Below are 21,488 nucleotides of genomic sequence, written 5' to 3' on the forward strand. Positions count from 1 at the left end.
AAGGCGATTCGAATCTACCTCCTGAAATCTGTTTCCTGCAATTCTGCCTTGATTTCAAATCCTCTTCTTTGCCTTCCCTCAATATATTTGTGGACGAGAGTTATCATTTATAACTCTGCAGGTTTGTGAATTGCAGTGCCCAGAAGCTCCATTTTACAAGTCGCTTTTTTGGGAGCTGGCCGCAAAAGCGCAGGATGGCTTCAGGCCCTGTTCTGGTTCCGGGGGGCAGGCTGAGCCTGTGGTTAATTCTTCTTCCTGATGGGAAAATAGAGTGACCTGTGCCTGTCCCAACACCAAGAGCTAGTCTCTCATTGGTTCCCCGTCTTCCCGTTCATCCTCAGGACAAATTGCAACCTGTACGGAACAGGAGGTTAAAGGTGCTGATGCTCCAAGTAGGGAGGTTGCTAGTAAAGTGGCTGGAATGGTGAACCCGAGCACAAGGAGATGAGAAATGAGGTGCGTTTTAGAAACCTTTCCCCATCACACGGTGTACCATCTTCTGGGATTCTCATGCATGTTTTCGATGTAGGAAGATGCCCTTGAACCTGGAGATTTGGGACCCATGCGATGGGTAGCACGCAGTATTACTTTAAAAGGTCTGCGTTTGCTCACCCAACCTCACCAAACCTCTCAGCCCCAAGAGTGTCCACCCTTATGTCTCATCCAGCTGTGGGTCTAGATATGGTCAATCCAGGTTGCATCACAGCCCCTGAACGAATTGTGTAAGAATTTCTCTCTCTTTCCCTGTCTTTGTTTCATGGGTTTTTAAAAGTAATTTATTTTTAGAATGGGGTTTAGCTGCTTTTCACGGCTGTGTTTATGCCGCTTTACACCCACTTGACACACTAACAGAGAGATATCAATAAATAGGTTTTAAGATTATTGCTAGTCAGATATATTCTTGTGCGGTGAATCGGGCGTGTTGAGTCCAGTTCTCTGAGCAAGGAGTAGGTCTTGTCTATTACATATTGGGTTTATGGAACGGTATCTGAGCTAATTTGAAACTCTTGTTTTATGTATCACCCCACCTCACCTTTCCCGTTAAGCAGCCATAGTGTGTTTTCTGCATGTGTGACTCTGTTCTGTTTTGTAATTCAGTTCAAGTGTAACGGTTTTTACATTCCCTCTATAAGTGACACCTTATGAGAAGTGTCCTTTTCTGTGTTACTTATTTCACTTAGAATCGTCTTACCTAAATCCACTCATCATGCTGCTACTAGCCTTATGACATTGATTTCATGGCTGAGTGATATTCCATTGTACAGAAGGACCACAACTTTTTTATCCATTTTTCGCTTTCCTGGGATATTTAAGGTGGAATGAAGTGGAGGTCCTTGTCAACAGAGCAGCCCTAAACTTTGGGGTGCTTGTGTCTTGCTGATTTTCAATTTTCCCACTTTATCACCCCATGCGTGGAAGTGCCCTATGCTCTCTAAGCTGTGTTTTTTAGATGTTTCAGGACACACCGTACACTTCTCCAGAGTGGCTGTTGGCAATTTACATCCCGCCCATCAGTGTAGCAAGGCTCCCATTTCTCCATGGCCTGTCCTGCATTTCTGGTTTTGACACTTTTTTCAGCATGGCCCTTTTGACCGATGGGAAGCGAGACTTCTTTGTAGCGCTGATTTGCCTTTCCAGGTTGCTTGGTTGGCCAAAAAGGGCGTATGCGTTTTTTCCTGAATATATTCAGGAAAAAACGCATACGCCCTTTTTGGCCAAGGGCATCATTGTCAACGTTTTGCCGCTTTTCACGTGCTTTAAAGGCGATTCGAATCTACCTCCTGAAATCTGTTTCCTGCAATTCTGCCTTGATTTCAAATCCTCTTCTTTGCCTTCCCTCAATATATTTGTGGACGAGAGTTATCATTTATAACTCTGCAGGTTTGTGAATTGCAGTGCCCAGAAGCTCCATTTTACAAGTCGCTTTTTTGGGAGCTGGCCGCAAAAGCGCAGGATGGCTTCAGGCCCTGTTCTGGTTCCGGGGGGCAGGCTGAGCCTGTGGTTAATTCTTCTTCCTGATGGGAAAATAGAGTGACCTGTGCCTGTCCCAACACCAAGAGCTAGTCTCTCATTGGTTCCCCGTCTTCCCGTTCATCCTCAGGACAAATTGCAACCTGTACGGAACAGGAGGTTAAAGGTGCTGATGCTCCAAGTAGGGAGGTTGCTAGTAAAGTGGCTGGAATGGCGAACCCGAGCACAAGGAGATGAGAAATGAGGTGCGTTTTAGAAACCTTTCCCCATCACACGGTGTACCATCTTCTGGGATTCTCATGCATGTTTTCGATGTAGGAAGATGCCCTTGAACCTGGAGATTTGGGACCCATGCGATGGGTAGCACGCAGTATTACTTTAAAGGGTCTGCGTTTGCTCACCCAACCTCACCAAACCTCTCAGCCCCAAGAGTGTCCACCCTTATGTCTCATCCAGCTGTGGGTCTAGATATGGTCAATCCAGGTTGCATCACAGCCCCTGAACGAATTGTGTAAGAATTTCTCTCTCTTTCCCTGTCTTTGTTTCATGGGTTTTTAAAAGTAATTTATTTTTAGAATGGGGTTTAGCTGCTTTTCACGGCTGTGTTTATGCCGCTTTACACCCACTTGACACACTAACAGAGAGATATCAATAAATAGGTTTTAAGATTATTACTAGTCAGATATATTCTTGTGCGGTGAATCGGGCGTGTTGAGTCCAGTTCTCTGAGCAAGGAGTAGGTCTTGTCTATTACATATTGGGTTTATGGAACGGTATCTGAGCTAATTTGAAACTCTTGTTTTATGTATCACCCCACCTCACCTTTCCCGTTAAGCAGCCATAGTGTGTTTTCTGCATGTGTGACTCTGTTCTGTTTTGTAATTCAGTTCAAGTGTAACGGTTTTTACATTCCCTCCATAAGTGACACCTTATGAGAAGTGTCCTTTTCTGTGTGACTTATTTCACTTAGAATCGTCTTACCTAAATCCACTCATCATGCTGCTACTAGCCTTATGACATTGATTTCATGGCTGAGTGATATTCCATTGTACATAAGGACCACAACTTTTTTATCCATTTTTCGCTTTCCTGGGATATTTAAGGTGGAATGAAGTGGAGGTCCTTGTCAACAGAGCAGCCCTAAACTTTGGGGTGCTTGTGTCTTGCTGATTTTCAATTTTCCCACTTTATCCCCCCATGCGTGGAAGTGCCCTATGCTCTCTAAGCTGTGTTTTTTAGATGTTTCAGGACACACCGTATACTTCTCCAGAGTGGCTGTTGGCAATTTACATCCCGCCCATCAGTGTAGCAAGGCTCCCATTTCTCCATGGCCTGTCCTGCATTTCTGGTTTTGACACTTTTTTCAGCATGGCCCTTTTGACCGATGGGAAGCGAGACTTCTTTGTAGCGCTGATTTGCCTTTCCAGGTTGCTTGGTTGGCCAAAAAGGGCGTATGCGTTTTTTCCTGAATATATTCAGGAAAAAACGCATACGCCCTTTTTGGCCAAGGGCATCATTGTCAACGTTTTGCCGCTTTTCACGTGCTTTAAAGGCGATTCGAATCTACCTCCTGAAATCTGTTTCCTGCAATTCTGCCTTGATTTCAAATCCTCTTCTTTGCCTTCCCTCAATATATTTGTGGACGAGAGTTATCATTTATAACTCTGCAGGTTTGTGAATTGCAGTGCCCAGAAGCTCCATTTTACAAGTCGCTTTTTTGGGAGCTGGCCGCCAAAGCCCAGGATGGCTTCAGGCCCTGTTCTGGTTCCGGGGGGCAGGCTGAGCCTGTGGTTAATTCTTCTTCCTGATGGGAAAATAGAGTGACCTGTGCCTGTCCCAACACCAAGAGCTAGTCTCTCATTGGTTCCCCGTCTTCCCGTTCATCCTCAGGACAAATTGCAACCTGTACGGAACAGGAGGTTAAAGGTGCTGAGGCTCCAAGTAGGGAGGTTGCTAGTAAAGTGGCTGGAATGGCGAACCCGAGCACAAGGAGATGAGAAATGAGGTGCGTTTTAGAAACCTTTCCCCATCACACGGTGTACCATCTTCTGGGATTCTCATGCATGTTTTCGATGTAGGAAGATGCCCTTGAACCTGGAGATTTGGGACCCATGCGATGGGTAGCACGCAGTATTACTTTAAAGGGTCTGCGTTTGCTCACCCAACCTCACCAAACCTCTCAGCCCCAAGAGTGTCCACCCTTATGTCTCATCCAGCTGTGGGTCTAGATATGGTCAATCCAGGTTGCATCACAGCCCCTGAACGAATTGTGTAAGAATTTCTCTCTCTTTCCCTGTCTTTGTTTCATGGGTTTTTAAAAGTAATTTATTTTTATAATGGGGTTTAGCTGCTTTTCACGGCTGTGTTTATGCCGCTTTACACCCACTTGACACACTAACAGAGAGATATCAATACATAGGTTTTAAGATTATTACTAGTCAGATATATTCTTGTGCGGTGAATCGGGCGTGTTGAGTCCAGTTCTCTGAGCAAGGAGTAGGTCTTGTCTATTACATATTGGGTTTATGGAACGGTATCTGAGCTAATTTGAAACTCTTGTTTTATGTATCACCCCACCTCACCTTTCCCGTTAAGCAGCCATAGTGTGTTTTCTGCATGTGTGACTCTGTTCTGTTTTGTAATTCAGTTCAAGTGTAACGGTTTTTACATTCCCTCTATAAGTGACACCTTATGAGAAGTGTCCTTTTCTGTGTGACTTATTTCACTTAGAATCGTCTTACCTAAATCCACTCATCATGCTGCTACTAGCCTTATGACATTGATTTCATGGCTGAGTGATATTCCATTGTACATAAGGACCACAACTTTTTTATCCATTTTTCGCTTTCCTGGGATATTTAAGGTGGAATGAAGTGGAGGTCCTTGTCAACAGAGCAGCCCTAAACTTTGGGGTGCTTGTGTCTTGCTGATTTTCAATTTTCCCACTTTATCCCCCCATGCGTGGAAGTGCCCTATGCTCTCTAAGCTGTGTTTTTTAGATGTTTCAGGACACACCGTACACTTCTCCAGAGTGGCTGTTGGCAATTTACATCCCGCCCATCAGTGTAGCAAGGCTCCCATTTCTCCATGGCCTGTCCTGCATTTCTGGTTTTGACACTTTTTTCAGCATGGCCCTTTTGACCGATGGGAAGCGAGACTTCTTTGTAGCGCTGATTTGCCTTTCCAGGTTGCTTGGTTGGCCAAAAAGGGCGTATGCGTTTTTTCCTGAATATATTCAGGAAAAAACGCATACGCCCTTTTTGGCCAAGGGCATCATTGTCAACGTTTTGCCGCTTTTCACGTGCTTTAAAGGCGATTCGAATCTACCTCCTGAAATCTGTTTCCTGCAATTCTGCCTTGATTTCAAATCCTCTTCTTTGCCTTCCCTCAATATATTTGTGGACGAGAGTTATCATTTATAACTCTGCAGGTTTGTGAATTGCAGTGCCCAGAAGCTCCATTTTACAAGTCGCTTTTTTGGGAGCTGGCCGCAAAAGCGCAGGATGGCTTCAGGCCCTGTTCTGGTTCCGGGGGGCAGGCTGAGCCTGTGGTTAATTCTTCTTCCTGATGGGAAAATAGAGTGACCTGTGCCTGTCCCAACACCAAGAGCTAGTCTCTCATTGGTTCCCCGTCTTCCCGTTCATCCTCAGGACAAATTGCAACCTGTACGGAACAGGAGGTTAAAGGTGCTGAGGCTCCAAGTAGGGAGATTGCTAGTAAAGTGGCTGGAATGGCGAACCCGAGCACAAGGAGATGAGAAATGAGGTGCGTTTTAGAAACCTTTCCCCATCACACGGTGTACCATCTTCTGGGTTTCTCATGCATGTTTTCGATGTAGGAAGATGCCCTTGAACCTGGAGATTTGGGACCCATGCGATGGGTAGCACGCAGTATTACTTTAAAGGGTCTGCGTTTGCTCACCCAACCTCACCAAACCTCTCAGCCCCAAGAGTGTCCACCCTTATGTCTCATCCAGCTGTGGGTCTAGATATGGTCAATCCAGGTTGCATCACAGCCCCTGAACGAATTGTGTAAGAATTTCTCTCTCTTTCCCTGTCTTTGTTTCATGGGTTTTTAAAAGTAATTTATTTTTATAATGGGGTTTAGCTGCTTTTCACGGCTGTGTTTATGCCGCTTTACACCCACTTGACACACTAACAGAGAGATATCAATACATAGGTTTTAAGATTATTACTAGTCAGATATATTCTTGTGCGGTGAATCGGGCGTGTTGAGTCCAGTTCTCTGAGCAAGGAGTAGGTCTTGTCTATTACATATTGGGTTTATGGAACGGTATCTGAGCTAATTTGAAACTCTTGTTTTATGTATCACCCCACCTCACCTTTCCCGTTAAGCAGCCATAGTGTGTTTTCTGCATGTGTGACTCTGTTCTGTTTTGTAATTCAGTTCAAGTGTAACGGTTTTTACATTCCCTCTATAAGTGACACCTTATGAGAAGCGTCCTTTTCTGTGTGACTTATTTCACTTAGAATCGTCTTACCTAAATCCACTCATCATGCTGCTACTAGCCTTATGACATTGATTTCATGGCTGAGTGATATTCCATTGTACATAAGGACCACAACTTTTTTATCCATTTTTCGCTTTCCTGGGATATTTAAGGTGGAATGAAGTGGAGGTCCTTGTCAACAGAGCAGCCCTAAACTTTGGGGTGCTTGTGTCTTGCTGATTTTCAATTTTCCCACTTTATCCCCCCATGCGTGGAAGTGCCCTATGCTCTCTAAGCTGTGTTTTTTAGATGTTTCAGGACACACCGTACACTTCTCCAGAGTGGCTGTTGGCAATTTACATCCCGCCCATCAGTGTAGCAAGGCTCCCATTTCTCCATGGCCTGTCCTGCATTTCTGGTTTTGACACTTTTTTCAGCATGGCCCTTTTGACCGATGGGAAGCGAGACTTCTTTGTAGCGCTGATTTGCCTTTCCAGGTTGCTTGGTTGGCCAAAAAGGGCGTATGCGTTTTTTCCTGAATATATTCAGGAAAAAACGCATACGCCCTTTTTGGCCAAGGGCATCATTGTCAACGTTTTGCCGCTTTTCACGTGCTTTAAAGGCGATTCGAATCTACCTCCTGAAATCTGTTTCCTGCAATTCTGCCTTGATTTCAAATCCTCTTCTTTGCCTTCCCTCAATATATTTGTGGACGAGAGTTATCATTTATAACTCTGCAGGTTTGTGAATTGCAGTGCCCAGAAGCTCCATTTTACAAGTCGCTTTTTTGGGAGCTGGCCGCAAAAGCGCAGGATGGCTTCAGGCCCTGTTCTGGTTCCTTGGGTCAGGCTGAGCCTGTGGTTAATTCTTCTTCCTGATGGGAAAATAGAGTGACCTGTGCCTGTCCCAACACCAAGAGCTAGTCTCTCATTGGTTCCCCGTCTTCCCGTTCATCCTCAGGACAAATTGCAACCTGTACGGAACAGGAGGTTAAAGGTGCTGAGGCTCCAAGTAGGGAGATTGCTAGTAAAGTGGCTGGAATGGCGAACCCGAGCACAAGGAGATGAGAAATGAGGTGCGTTTTAGAAACCTTTCCCCATCACACGGTGTACCATCTTCTGGGTTTCTCATGCATGTTTTCGATGTAGGAAGATGCCCTTGAACCTGGAGATTTGGGACCCATGCGATGGGTAGCACGCAGTATTACTTTAAAGGGTCTGCGTTTGCTCACCCAAACTCACCAAACCTCTCAGCCCCAAGAGTGTCCACCCTTATGTCTCATCCAGATGTGGGTCTAGATATGGTCAATCCAGGTTGCATCACAGCCCCTGAACGAATTGTGTAAGAATTTCTCTCTCTTTCCCTGTCTTTGTTTCATGGGTTTTTAAAAGTAATTTATTTTTAGAATGGGGTTTAGCTGCTTTTCACGGCTGTGTTTATGCCGCTTTACACCCACTTGACACACTAACAGAGAGATATCAATAAATAGGTTTTAAGATTATTGCTAGTCAGATATATTCTTGTGCGGTGAATCGGGCGTGTTGAGTCCAGTTCTCTGAGCAAGGAGTAGGTCTTGTCTATTACATATTGGGTTTATGGAACGGTATCTGAGCTAATTTGAAACTCTTGTTTTATGTATCACCCCACCTCACCTTTCCCGTTAAGCAGCCAGAGTGTGTTTTCTGCATGTGTGACTCTGTTCTGTTTTGTAATTCAGTTCAAGTGTAACGGTTTTTACATTCCCTCTATAAGTGACACCTTATGAGAAGTGTCCTTTTCTGTGTGACTTATTTCACTTAGAATCGTCTTACCTAAATCCACTCATCATGCTGCTACTAGCCTTATGACATTGATTTCATGGCTGAGTGATATTCCATTGTACATAAGGACCACAACTTTTTTATCCATTTTTCGCTTTCCTGGGATATTTAAGGTGGAATGAAGTGGAGGTCCTTGTCAACAGAGCAGCCCTAAACTTTGGGGTGCTTGTGTCTTGCTGATTTTCAATTTTCCCACTTTATCCCCCCATGCGTGGAAGTGCCCTATGCTCTCTAAGCTGTGATTTTTAGATGTTTCAGGACACACCGTACACTTCTCCAGAGTGGCTGTTGGCAATTTACATCCCGCCCATCAGTGTAGCAAGGCTCCCATTTCTCCATGGCCTGTCCTGCATTTCTGGTTTTGACACTTTTTTCAGCATGGCCCTTTTGACCGATAGGAAGCGAGACTTCTTTGTAGCGCTGATTTGCCTTTCCAGGTTGCTTGGTTGGCCAAAAAGGGCGTATGCGTTTTTTCCTGAATATATTCAGGAAAAAACGCATACGCCCTTTTTGGCCAAGGGCATCATTGTCAACGTTTTGCCGCTTTTCATGTGCTTTAAAGGCGATTCGAATCTACCTCCTGAAATCTGTTTCCTGCAATTCTGCCTTGATTTCAATTCCTCGTCTTTGCCTTCCCTCAATATATTTGTGGACGAGAGTTATCATTTATAACTGTGCAGGTTTGTGAATTGCAGTGCCCTGAAGCTCCATTTTACAACTCGCTTTTTCGGGAGCTGGCCGCAAAAGCGCAGGATGGCTTCAGGCCCTGTTCTGGTTCCGGGGGGCAGGCTGAGCCTGTGGTTAATTCTTCTTCCTGATGGGAAAATAGAGTGACCTGTGCCTGTCCCAACACCAAGAGCTAGTCTCTCATTGGTTCCCCGTCTTCCCGTTCATCCTCAGGACAAATTGCAACCTGTACGGAACAGGAGGTTAAAGGTGCTGAGGCTCCAAGTAGGGAGATTGCTAGTAAAGTGGCTGGAATGGCGAACCCGAGCACAAGGAGATGAGAAATGAGGTGCGTTTTAGAAACCTTTCCCCATCACACGGTGTACCATCTTCTGGGTTTCTCATGCATGTTTTCGATGTAGGAAGATGCCCTTGAACCTGGAGATTTGGGACCCATGCGATGGGTAGCACGCAGTATTACTTTAAAGGGTCTGCGTTTGCTCACCCAACCTCACCAAACCTCTCAGCCCCAAGAGTGTCCACCCTTATGTCTCATCCAGCTGTGGGTCTAGATATGGTCAATCCAGGTTGCATCACAGCCCCTGAACGAATTGTGTAAGAATTTCTCTCTCTTTCCCTGTCTTTGTTTCATGGGTTTTTAAAAGTAATTTATTTTTAGAATGGGGTTTAGCTGCTTTTCACGGCTGTGTTTATGCCGCTTTACACCCACTTGACACACTAACAGAGAGATATCAATACATAGGTTTTAAGATTATTACTAGTCAGATATATTCTTGTGCGGTGAATCGGGCGTGTTGAGTCCAGTTCTCTGAGCAAGGAGTAGGTCTTGTCTATTACATATTGGGTTTATGGAACGGTATCTGAGCTAATTTGAAACTCTTGTTTTATGTATCACCCCACCTCACCTTTCCCGTTAAGCAGCCATAGTGTGTTTTCTGGATGTGTGACTCTGTTCTGTTTTGTAATTCAGTTCAAGTGTAACGGTTTTTACATTCCCTCTATAAGTGACACCTTATGAGAAGTGTCCTTTTCTGTGTGACTTATTTCACTTAGAATCGTCTTACCTAAATCCACTCATCATGCTGCTACTAGCCTTATGACATTGATTTCATGGCTGAGTGATATTCCATTGTACATAAGGACCACAACTTTTTTATCCATTTTTCGCTTTCCTGGGATATTTAAGGTGGAATGAAGTGGAGGTCCTTGTCAACAGAGCAGCCCTAAACTTTGGGGTGCTTGTGTCTTGCTGATTTTCAATTTTCCCACTTTATCCCCCCATGCGTGGAAGTGCCCTATGCTCTCTAAGCTGTGTTTTTTAGATGTTTCAGGACACACCGTACACTTCTCCAGAGTGGCTGTTGGCAATTTACATCCCGCCCATCAGTGTAGCAAGGCTCCCATTTCTCCATGGCCTGTCCTGCATTTCTGGTTTTGACACTTTTTTCAGCATGGCCCTTTTGACCGATGGGAAGCGAGACTTCTTTGTAGCGCTGATTTGCCTTTCCAGGTTGCTTGGTTGGCCAAAAAGGGCGTATGCGTTTTTTCCTGAATATATTCAGGAAAAAACGCATACGCCCTTTTTGGCCAAGGGCATCATTGTCAACGTTTTGCCGCTTTTCACGTGCTTTAAAGGCGATTCGAATCTACCTCCTGAAATCTGTTTCCTGCAATTCTGCCTTGATTTCAAATCCTCTTCTTTGCCTTCCCTCAATATATTTGTGGACGAGAGTTATCATTTATAACTCTGCAGGTTTGTGAATTGCAGTGCCCAGAAGCTCCATTTTACAAGTCGCTTTTTTGGGAGCTGGCCGCAAAAGCGCAGGATGGCTTCAGGCCCTGTTCTGGTTCCGGGGGGCAGGCTGAGCCTGTGGTTAATTCTTCTTCCTGATGGGAAAATAGAGTGACCTGTGCCTGTCCCAACACCAAGAGCTAGTCTCTCATTGGTTCCCCGTCTTCCCGTTCATCCTCAGGACAAATTGCAACCTGTACGGAACAGGAGGTTAAAGGTGCTGATGCTCCAAGTAGGGAGATTGCTAGTAAAGTGGCTGGAATGGCGAACCCGAGCACAAGGAGATGAGAAATGAGGTGCGTTTTAGAAACCTTTCCCCATCACACGGTGTACCATCTTCTGGGTTTCTCATGCATGTTTTCGATGTAGGAAGATGCTCTTGAACCTGGAGATTTGGGACCCATGCGATGGGTAGCACGCAGTATTACTTTAAAGGGTCTGCGTTTGCTCACCCAACCTCACCAAACCTCTCAGCCCCAAGAGTGTCCACCGTTATGTCTCATCCAGCTGTGTGTCTAGATATGGTCAATCCAGGTTGCATCACAGCCCCTGAACGAATTGTGTAAGAATTTCTCTCTCTTTCCCTGTCTTTGTTTCATGGGTTTTTAAAAGTAATTTATTTTTAGAATGGGGTTTAGCTGCTTTTCACGGCTGTGTTTATGCCGCTTTACACCCACTTGACACACTAACAGAGAGATATCAATAAATAGGTTTTAAGATTATTGCTAGTCAGATATATTCTTGTGCGGTGAATCGGGCGTGTTGAGTCCAGTTCTCTGAGCAAGGAGTAGGTCTTGTCTATTATATATTGGGTTTATGGAACGGTATCTGAGCTAATTTGAAACTCTTGTTTTATGTATCACCCCACCTCACCTTTCCCGTTAAGCAGCCATAGTGTGTTTTCTGCATGTGTGACTCTGTTCTGTTTTGTAATTCAGTTCAAGTGTAACGGTTTTTACATTCCCTCTATAAGTGACACCTTATGAGAAGTGTCCTTTTCTGTGTGACTTATTTCACTTAGAATCATCTTATCTAAATCCACTCATCATGCTGCTACTAGCCTTATGACATTGATTTCATGGCTGAGTGATATTCCATTGTACATAAGGACCACAACTTTTTTATCCATTTTTCGCTTTCCTGGGATATTTAAGGTGGAATGAAGTGGAGGTCCTTGTCAACAGAGCAGCCCTAAACTTTGGGGTGCTTGTGTCTTGCTGATTTTCAATTTTCCCACTTTATCCCCCCATGCGTGGAAGTGCCCTATGCTCTCTAAGCTGTGTTTTTTAGATGTTTCAGGACACACCGTACACTTCTCCAGAGTGGCTGTTGGCAATTTACATCCCGCCCATCAGTGTAGCAAGGCTCCCATTTCTCCATGGCCTGTCCTGCATTTCTGGTTTTGACACTTTTTTCAGCATGGCCCTTTTGACCGATGGGAAGCGAGACTTCTTTGTAGCGCTGATTTGCCTTTCCAGGTTGCTTGGTTGGCCAAAAAGGGCGTATGCGTTTTTTCCTGAATATATTCAGGAAAAAACGCATACGCCCTTTTTGGCCAAGGGCATCATTGTCAACGTTTTGCCGCTTTTCATGTGCTTTAAAGGCGATTCGAATCTACCTCCTGAAATCTGTTTCCTGCAATTCTGCCTTGATTTCAATTCCTCGTCTTTGCCTTCCCTCAATATATTTGTGGACGAGAGTTATCATTTATAACTGTGCAGGTTTGTGAATTGCAGTGCCCTGAAGCTCCATTTTACAACTCGCTTTTTCGGGAGCTGGCCGCAAAAGCGCAGGATGGCTTCAGGCCCTGTTCTGGTTCCGGGGGGCAGGCTGAGCCTGTGGTTAATTCTTCTTCCTGATGGGAAAATAGAGTGACCTGTGCCTGTCCCAACACCAAGAGCTAGTCTCTCATTGGTTCCCCGTCTTCCCGTTCATCCTCAGGACAAATTGCAACCTGTACGGAACAGGAGGTTAAAGGTGCTGAGGCTCCAAGTAGGGAGATTGCTAGTAAAGTGGCTGGAATGGCGAACCCGAGCACAAGGAGATGAGAAATGAGGTGCGTTTTAGAAACCTTTCCCCATCACACGGTGTACCATCTTCTGGGTTTCTCATGCATGTTTTCGATGTAGGAAGATGCCCTTGAACCTGGAGATTTGGGACCCATGCGATGGGTAGCACGCAGTATTACTTTAAAGGGTCTGCGTTTGCTCACCCAACCTCACCAAACCTCTCAGCCCCAAGAGTGTCCACCCTTATGTCTCATCCAGCTGTGGGTCTAGATATGGTCAATCCAGGTTGCATCACAGCCCCTGAACGAATTGTGTAAGAATTTCTCTCTCTTTCCCTGTCTTTGTTTCATGGGTTTTTAAAAGTAATTTATTTTTAGAATGGGGTTTAGCTGCTTTTCACGGCTGTGTTTATGCCGCTTTACACCCACTTGACACACTAACAGAGAGATATCAATACATAGGTTTTAAGATTATTACTAGTCAGATATATTCTTGTGCGGTGAATCGGGCGTGTTGAGTCCAGTTCTCTGAGCAAGGAGTAGGTCTTGTCTATTACATATTGGGTTTATGGAACGGTATCTGAGCTAATTTGAAACTCTTGTTTTATGTATCACCCCACCTCACCTTTCCCGTTAAGCAGCCATAGTGTGTTTTCTGCATGTGTGACTCTGTTCTGTTTTGTAATTCAGTTCAAGTGTAACGGTTTTTACATTCCCTCTATAAGTGACACCTTATGAGAAGTGTCCTTTTCTGTGTGACTTATTTCACTTAGAATCGTCTTACCTAAATCCACTCATCATGCTGCTACTAGCCTTATGACATTGATTTCATGGCTGAGTGATATTCCATTGTACATAAGGACCACAACTTTTTTATCCATTTTTCGCTTTCCTGGGATATTTAAGGTGGAATGAAGTGGAGGTCCTTGTCAACAGAGCAGCCCTAAACTTTGGGGTGCTTGTGTCTTGCTGATTTTCAATTTTCCCACTTTATCCCCCCATGCGTGGAAGTGCCCTATGCTCTCTAAGCTGTGTTTTTTAGATGTTTCAGGACACACCGTACAATTCTCCAGAGTGGCTGTTGGCAATTTACATCCCGCCCATCAGTGTAGCAAGGCTCCCATTTCTCCATGGCCTGTCCTGCATTTCTGGTTTTGACACTTTTTTCAGCATGGCCCTTTTGACCGATGGGAAGCGAGACTTCTTTGTAGCGCTGATTTGCCTTTCCAGGTTGCTTGGTTGGCCAAAAAGGGCGTATGCGTTTTTTCCTGAATATATTCAGGAAAAAACGCATACGCCCTTTTTGGCCAAGGGCATCATTGTCAACGTTTTGCCGCTTTTCACGTGCTTTAAAGGCGATTCGAATCTACCTCCTGAAATCTGTTTCCTGCAATTCTGCCTTGATTTCAAATCCTCTTCTTTGCCTTCCCTCAATATATTTGTGGACGAGAGTTATCATTTATAACTCTGCAGGTTTGTGAATTGCAGTGCCCAGAAGCTCCATTTTACAAGTCGCTTTTTTGGGAGCTGGCCGCAAAAGCGCAGGATGGCTTCAGGCCCTGTTCTGGTTCCGCGGGTCAGGCTGAGCCTGTGGTTAATTCTTCTTCCTGATGGGAAAATAGAGTGACCTGTGCCTGTCCCAACACCAAGAGCTAGTCTCTCATTGGTTCCCCGTCTTCCCGTTCATCCTCAGGACAAATTGCAACCTGTACGGAACAGGAGGTTAAAGGTGCTGAGGCTCCAAGTAGGGAGATTGCTAGTAAAGTGGCTGGAATGGCGAACCCGAGCACAAGGAGATGAGAAATGAGGTGCGTTTTAGAAACCTTTCCCCATCACACGATGTACCATCTTCTGGGTTTCTCATGCATGTTTTCGATGTAGGAAGATGCCCTTGAACCTGGAGATTTGGGACCCATGCGATGGGTAGCACGCAGTATTACTTTAAAGGGTCTGCGTTTGCTCACCCAACCTCACCAAACCTCTCAGCCCCAAGAGTGTCCACCCTTATGTCTCATCCAGCTGTGGGTCTAGATATGGTCAATCCAGGTTGCATCACAGCCCCTGAACGAATTGTGTAAGAATTTCTCTCTCTTTCCCTGTCTTTGTTTCATGGGTTTTTAAAAGTAATTTATTTTTAGAATGGGGTTTAGCTGCTTTTCACGGCTGTGTTTATGCCGCTTTACACCCACTTGACACACTAACAGAGAGATATCAATAAATAGGTTTTAAGATTATTGCTAGTCAGATATATTCTTGTGCGGTGAATCGGGCGTGTTGAGTCCAGTTCTCTGAGCAAGGAGTAGGTCTTGTCTATTACATATTGGGTTTATGGAACGGTATCTGAGCTAATTTGAAACTCTTGTTTTATGTATCACCCCACCTCACCTTTCCCGTTAAGCAGCCATAGTGTGTTTTCTGCATGTGTGACTCTGTTCTGTTTTGTAATTCAGTTCAAGTGTAACGGTTTTTACATTCCCTCTATAAGTGACACCTTATGAGAAGTGTCCTTTTCTGTGTGACTTATTTCACTTAGAATCGTCTTACCTAAATCCACTCATCATGCTGCTACTAGCCTTATGACATTGATTTCATGGCTGAGTGATATTCCATTGTACATAAGGACCACAACTTTTTTATCCATTTTTCGCTTTCCTGGGATATTTAAGGTGGAATGAAGTGGAGGTCCTTGTCAACAGAGCAGCCCTAAACTTTGGGGTGCTTGTGTCTTGCTGATTTTCAATTTTCCCACTTTATCCCCCCATGCGTGGAAGTGCCCTATGCTCTCTAAGCTGTGTTTTTTAGATGTTTCAGGACACACCGTACACTTCTCCAGAGTGGCTGTTGGCAATTTACATCCCGCCCATCAGTGTAGCAAGGCTCCCATTTCTCCATGGCCTGTCCTGCATTTCTGGTTTTGACACTTTTTTCAGCATGGCCCTTTTGACCGATGGGAAGCGAGACTTCTTTGTAGCGCTGATTTGCCTTTCCAGGTTGCTTGGTTGGCCAAAAAGGGCGTATGCGTTTTTTCCTGAATATATTCAGGAAAAAACGCATACGCCCTTTTTGGCCAAGGGCATCATTGTCAACGTTTTGCCGCTTTTCACGTGCTTTAAAGGCGATTCGAATCTACCTCCTGAAATCTGTTTCCTGCAATTCTGCCTTGATTTCAAATCCTCTTCTTTGCCTTCCCTCAATATATTTGTGGACGAGAGTTATCATTTATAACTCTGCAGGTTTGTGAATTGCAGTGCCCAGAAGCTCCATTTTACAAGTCGCTTTTTTGGGAGCTGGCCGCAAAAGCGCAGGATGGCTTCAGGCCCTGTTCTGGTTCCGGGGGGCAGGCTGAGCCTGTGGTTAATTCTTCTTCCTGATGGGAAAATAGAGTGACCTGTGCCTGTCCCAACACCAAGAGCTAGTCTCTCATTGGTTCCCCGTCTTCCCGTTCATCCTCAGGACAAATTGCAACCTGTACGGAACAGGAGGTTAAAGGTGCTGAGGCTCCAAGTAGGGAGGTTGCTAGTAAAGTGGCTGGAATGGCGAACCCGAGCACAAGGAGATGAGAAATGAGGTGCGTTTTAGAAACCTTTCCCCATCACACGGTGTACCATCTTCTGGGTTTCTCATGCATGTTTTCGATGTAGGAAGATGCCCTTGAACCTGGAGATTTGGGACCCATGCGATGGGTAGCACGCAGTATTACTTTAAAGGGTCTGCGTTTGCTCACCCAACCTCACCAAACCTCTCAACCCCAAGAGTATCCACCCTTATGTCTCATCCAGCTGTGGGTCTAGATATGGTCAATCCAGGTTGCATCACAGCCCCTGAACGAATTGTGTAAGAATTTCTCTGTCTTTCCCTGTCTTTGTTTCATGGGTTTTTAAAAGTAATTTATTTTTAGAATGGGGTTTAGCTGCTTTTCACGGCTGTGTTTATGCCGCTTTACACCCACTTGACACACTAACAGAGAGATATCAATACATAGGTTTTAAGATTATTACTAGTCAGATATATTCTTGTGCGGTGAATCGGGCGTGTTGAGTCCAGTTCTCTGAGCAAGGAGTAGGTCTTGTCTATTACATATTGGGTTTATGGAACGGTATCTGAGCTAATTTGAAACTCTTGTTTTATGTATCACCCCACCTCACCTTTCCCGTTAAGCAGCCATAGTGTGTTTTCTGCATGTGTGACTCTGTTCTGTTTTGTAATTCAGTTCAAGTGTAACGGTTTTTACATTCCCTCTATAAGTGACACCTTATGAGAAGTGTCCTTTTCTGTGTGACTTATTTCACTTAGAATCGTCTTACCTAAATCCACTCATCATGCTGCTACTAGCCTTATGACATTGATTTCATGGCTGAGTGATATTCCATTGTACATAAGGACCACAACTTTTTTATCCATTTTTCGCTTTCCTGGGATATTTAAGGTGGAATGAAGTGGAGGTCCTTGTCAACAGAGCAGCCCTAAACTTTGGGGTGCTTGTGTCTTGCTGATTTTCAATTTTCCCACTTTATCCCCCCATGCGTGGAAGTGCCCTATGCTCTCTAAGCTGTGTTTTTTAGATGTTTCAGGACACACCGTACACTTCTCCAGAGTGGCTGTTGGCAATTTACATCCCGCCCATCAGTGTAGCAAGGCTCCCATTTCTCCATGGCCTGTCCTGCATTTCTGGTTTTGACACTTTTTTCAGCATGGCCCTTTTGACCGATGGGAAGCGAGACTTCTTTGTAGCGCTGATTTGCCTTTCCAGGTTGCTTGGTTGGCCAAAAAGGGCGTATGCGTTTTTTCCTGAATATATTCAGGAAAAAACGCATACGCCCTTTTTGGCCAAGGGCATCATTGTCAACGTTTTGCCGCTTTTCACGTGCTTTAAAGGCGATTCGAATCTACCTCCTGAAATCTGTTTCCTGCAATTCTGCCTTGATTTCAAATCCTCTTCTTTGCCTTCCCTCAATATATTTGTGGACTAGAGTTATCATTTATAACTCTGCAGGTTTGTGAATTGCAGTGCCCAGAAGCTCCATTTTACAAGTCGCTTTTTTGGGAGCTGGCCGCAAAAGCGCAGGATGGCTTCAGGCCCTGTTCTGGTTCCGCGGGTCAGGCTGAGCCTGTGGTTAATTCTTCTTCCTGATGGGAAAATAGAGTGACCTGTGCCTGTCCCAACACCAAGAGCTAGTCTCTCATTGGTTCCCCGTCTTCCCGTTCATCCTCAGGACAAATTGCAACCTGTACGGAACAGGAGGTTAAAGGTGCTGAGGCTCCAAGTAGGGAGATTGCTAGTAAAGTGGCTGGAATGGCGAACCCGAGCACAAGGAGATGAGAAATGAGGTGCGTTTTAGAAACCTTTCCCCATCACACGGTGTACCATCTTCTGGGTTTCTCATGCATGTTTTCGATGTAGGAAGATGCCCTTGAACCTGGAGATTTGGGACCCATGCGATGGGTAGCACGCAGTATTACTTTAAAGGGTCTGCGTTTGCTCACCCAACCTCACCAAACCTCTCAGCCCCAAGAGTGTCCACCCTTATGTCTCATCCAGCTGTGGGTCTAGATATGGTCAATCCAGGTTGCATCACAGCCCCTGAACGAATTGTGTAAGAATTTCTCTCTCTTTCCCTGTCTTTGTTTCATGGGTTTTTAAAAGTAATTTATTTTTAGAATGGGGTTTAGCTGCTTTTCACGGCTGTGTTTATGCCGCTTTACACCCACTTGACACACTAACAGAGAGATATCAATACATAGGTTTTAAGATTATTACTAGTCAGATATATTCTTGTGCGGTGAATCGGGCGTGTTGAGTCCAGTTCTCTGAGCAAGGAGTAGGTCTTGTCTATTACATATTGGGTTTATGGAACGGTATCTGAGCTAATTTGGAACTCTTGTTTTATGTATCACCCCACCTCACCTTTCCCGTTAAGCAGCCATAGTGTGTTTTCTGCATGTGTGACTCTGTTCTGTTTTGTAATTCAGTTCAAGTGTAACGGATTTTACATTCCCTCTATAAGTGACACCTTATGAGAAGTGTCCTTTTCTGTGTGACTTATTTCACTTAGAATCGTCTTACCTAAATCCACTCATCATGCTGCTACTAGCCTTATGACATTGATTTCATGGCTGAGTGATATTCCATTGTACATAAGGACCACAACTTTTTTATCCATTTTTCGCTTTCCTGGGATATTTAAGGTGGAATGAAGTGGAGGTCCTTGTCAACAGAGCAGCCCTAAACTTTGGGGTGCTTGTGTCTTGCTGATTTTCAATTTTTCCACTTTATCCCCCCATGCGTGGAAGTGCCCTATGCTCTCTAAGCTGTGTTTTTTAGATGTTTCAGGACACACCGTACACTTCTCCAGAGTGGCTGTTGGCAATTTACATCCCGCCCATCAGTGTAGCAAGGCTCCCATTTCTCCATGGCCTGTCCTGCATTTCTGGTTTTGACACTTTTTTCAGCATGGCCCTTTTGACCGATGGGAAGCGAGACTTCTTTGTAGCGCTGATTTGCCTTTCCAGGTTGCTTGGTTGGCCAAAAAGGGCGTATGCGTTTTTTCCTGAATATATTCAGGAAAAAACGCATACGCCCTTTTTGGCCAAGGGCATCATTGTCAACGTTTTGCCGCTTTTCACGTGCTTTAAAGGCGATTCGAATCTACCTCCTGAAATCTGTTTCCTGCAATTCTGCCTTGATTTCAAATCCTCTTCTTTGCCTTCCCTCAATATATTTGTGGACGAGAGTTATCATTTATAACTCTGCAGGTTTGTGAATTGCAGTGCCCAGAAGCTCCATTTTACAAGTCGCTTTTTTGGGAGCTGGCCGCAAAAGCGCAGGATGGCTTCAGGCCCTGTTCTGGTTCCGCGGGTCAGGCTGAGCCTGTGGTTAATTCTTCTTCCTGATGGGAAAATAGAGTGACCTGTGCCTGTCCCAACACCAAGAGCTAGTCTCTCATTGGTTCCCCGTCTTCCCGTTCATCCTCAGGACAAATTGCAACCTGTACGGAACAGGAGGTTAAAGGTGCTGAGGCTCCAAGTAGGGAGATTGCTAGTAAAGTGGCTGGAATGGCGAACCCGAGCACAAGGAGATGAGAAATGAGGTGCGTTTTAGAAACCTTTCCCCATCACACGATGTACCATCTTCTGGGTTTCTCATGCATGTTTTCGATGTAGGAAGATGCCCTTGAACCTGGAGATTTGGGACCCATGCGATGGGTAGCACGCAGTATTACTTTAAAGGGTCTGCGTTTGCTCACCCAACCTCACCAAACCTCTCAGCCCCAAGAGTGTCCACCCTTATGTCTCATCCAGCTGTGGGTCTAGATATGGTCAATCCAGGTTGCATCACAGCCCCTGAACGAATTGTGTAAGAATTTCTCTCTCTTTCCCTGTCTTTGTTTCATGGGTTTTTAAAAGTAATTTATTTTTAGAATGGGGTTTAGCTGCTTTTCACGGCTGTGTTTATGCCGCTTTACACCCACTTGACACACTAACAGAGAGATATCAATAAATAGGTTTTAAGATTATTGCTAGTCAGATATATTCTTGTGCGGTGAATCGGGCGTGTTGAGTCCAGTTCTCTGAGCAAGGAGTAGGTCTTGTCTATTACATATTGGGTTTATGGAACGGTATCTGAGCTAATTTGAAACTCTTGTTTTATGTATCACCCCACCTCACCTTTCCCGTTAAGCAGCCATAGTGTGTTTTCTGCATGTGTGACTCTGTTCTGTTTTGTAATTCAGTTCAAGTGTAACGGTTTTTACATTCCCTCTATAAGTGACACCTTATGAGAAGTGTCCTTTTCTGTGTGACTTATTTCACTTAGAATCGTCTTACCTAAATCCACTCATCATGCTGCTACTAGCCTTATGACATTGATTTCATGGCTGAGTGATATTCCATTGTACATAAGGACCACAACTTTTTTATCCATTTTTCGCTTTCCTGGGATATTTAAGGTGGAATGAAGTGGAGGTCCTTGTCAACAGAGCAGCCCTAAACTTTGGGGTGCTTGTGTCTTGCTGATTTTCAATTTTTCCACTTTATCCCCCCATGCGTGGAAGTGCCCTATGCTCTCTAAGCTGTGTTTTTTAGATGTTTCAGGACACACCGTACACTTCTCCAGAGTGGCTGTTGGCAATTTACATCCCGCCCATCAGTGTAGCAAGGCTCCCATTTCTCCATGGCCTGTCCTGCATTTCTGGTTTTGACACTTTTTTCAGCATGGCCCTTTTGACCGATGGGAAGCGAGACTTCTTTGTAGCGCTGATTTGCCTTTCCAGGTTGCTTGGTTGGCCAAAAAGGGCGTATGCGTTTTTTCCTGAATATATTCAGGAAAAAACGCATACGCCCTTTTTGGCCAAGGGCATCATTGTCAACGTTTTGCCGCTTTTCACGTGCTTTAAAGGCGATTCGAATCTACCTCCTGAAATCTGTTTCCTGCAATTCTGCCTTGATTTCAAATCCTCTTCTTTGCCTTCCCTCAATATATTTGTGGACGAGAGTTATCATTTATAACTCTGCAGGTTTGTGAATTGCAGTGCCCAGAAGCTCCATTTTACAAGTCGCTTTTTTGGGAGCTGGCCGCAAAAGCGCAGGATGGCTTCAGGCCCTGTTCTGGTTCCGCGGGTCAGGCTGAGCCTGTGGTTAATTCTTCTTCCTGATGGGAAAATAGAGTGACCTGTGCCTGTCCCAACACCAAGAGCTAGTCTCTCATTGGTTCCCCGTCTTCCCGTTCATCCTCAGGACAAATTGCAACCTGTACGGAACAGG

This window comes from Balaenoptera physalus (genome assembly GCF_965194825.1).
Source record: "Balaenoptera physalus genome assembly, contig: HAP1_SCAFFOLD_653, whole genome shotgun sequence".
Classification (NCBI taxonomy): domain Eukaryota; kingdom Metazoa; phylum Chordata; class Mammalia; order Artiodactyla; family Balaenopteridae; genus Balaenoptera; species Balaenoptera physalus.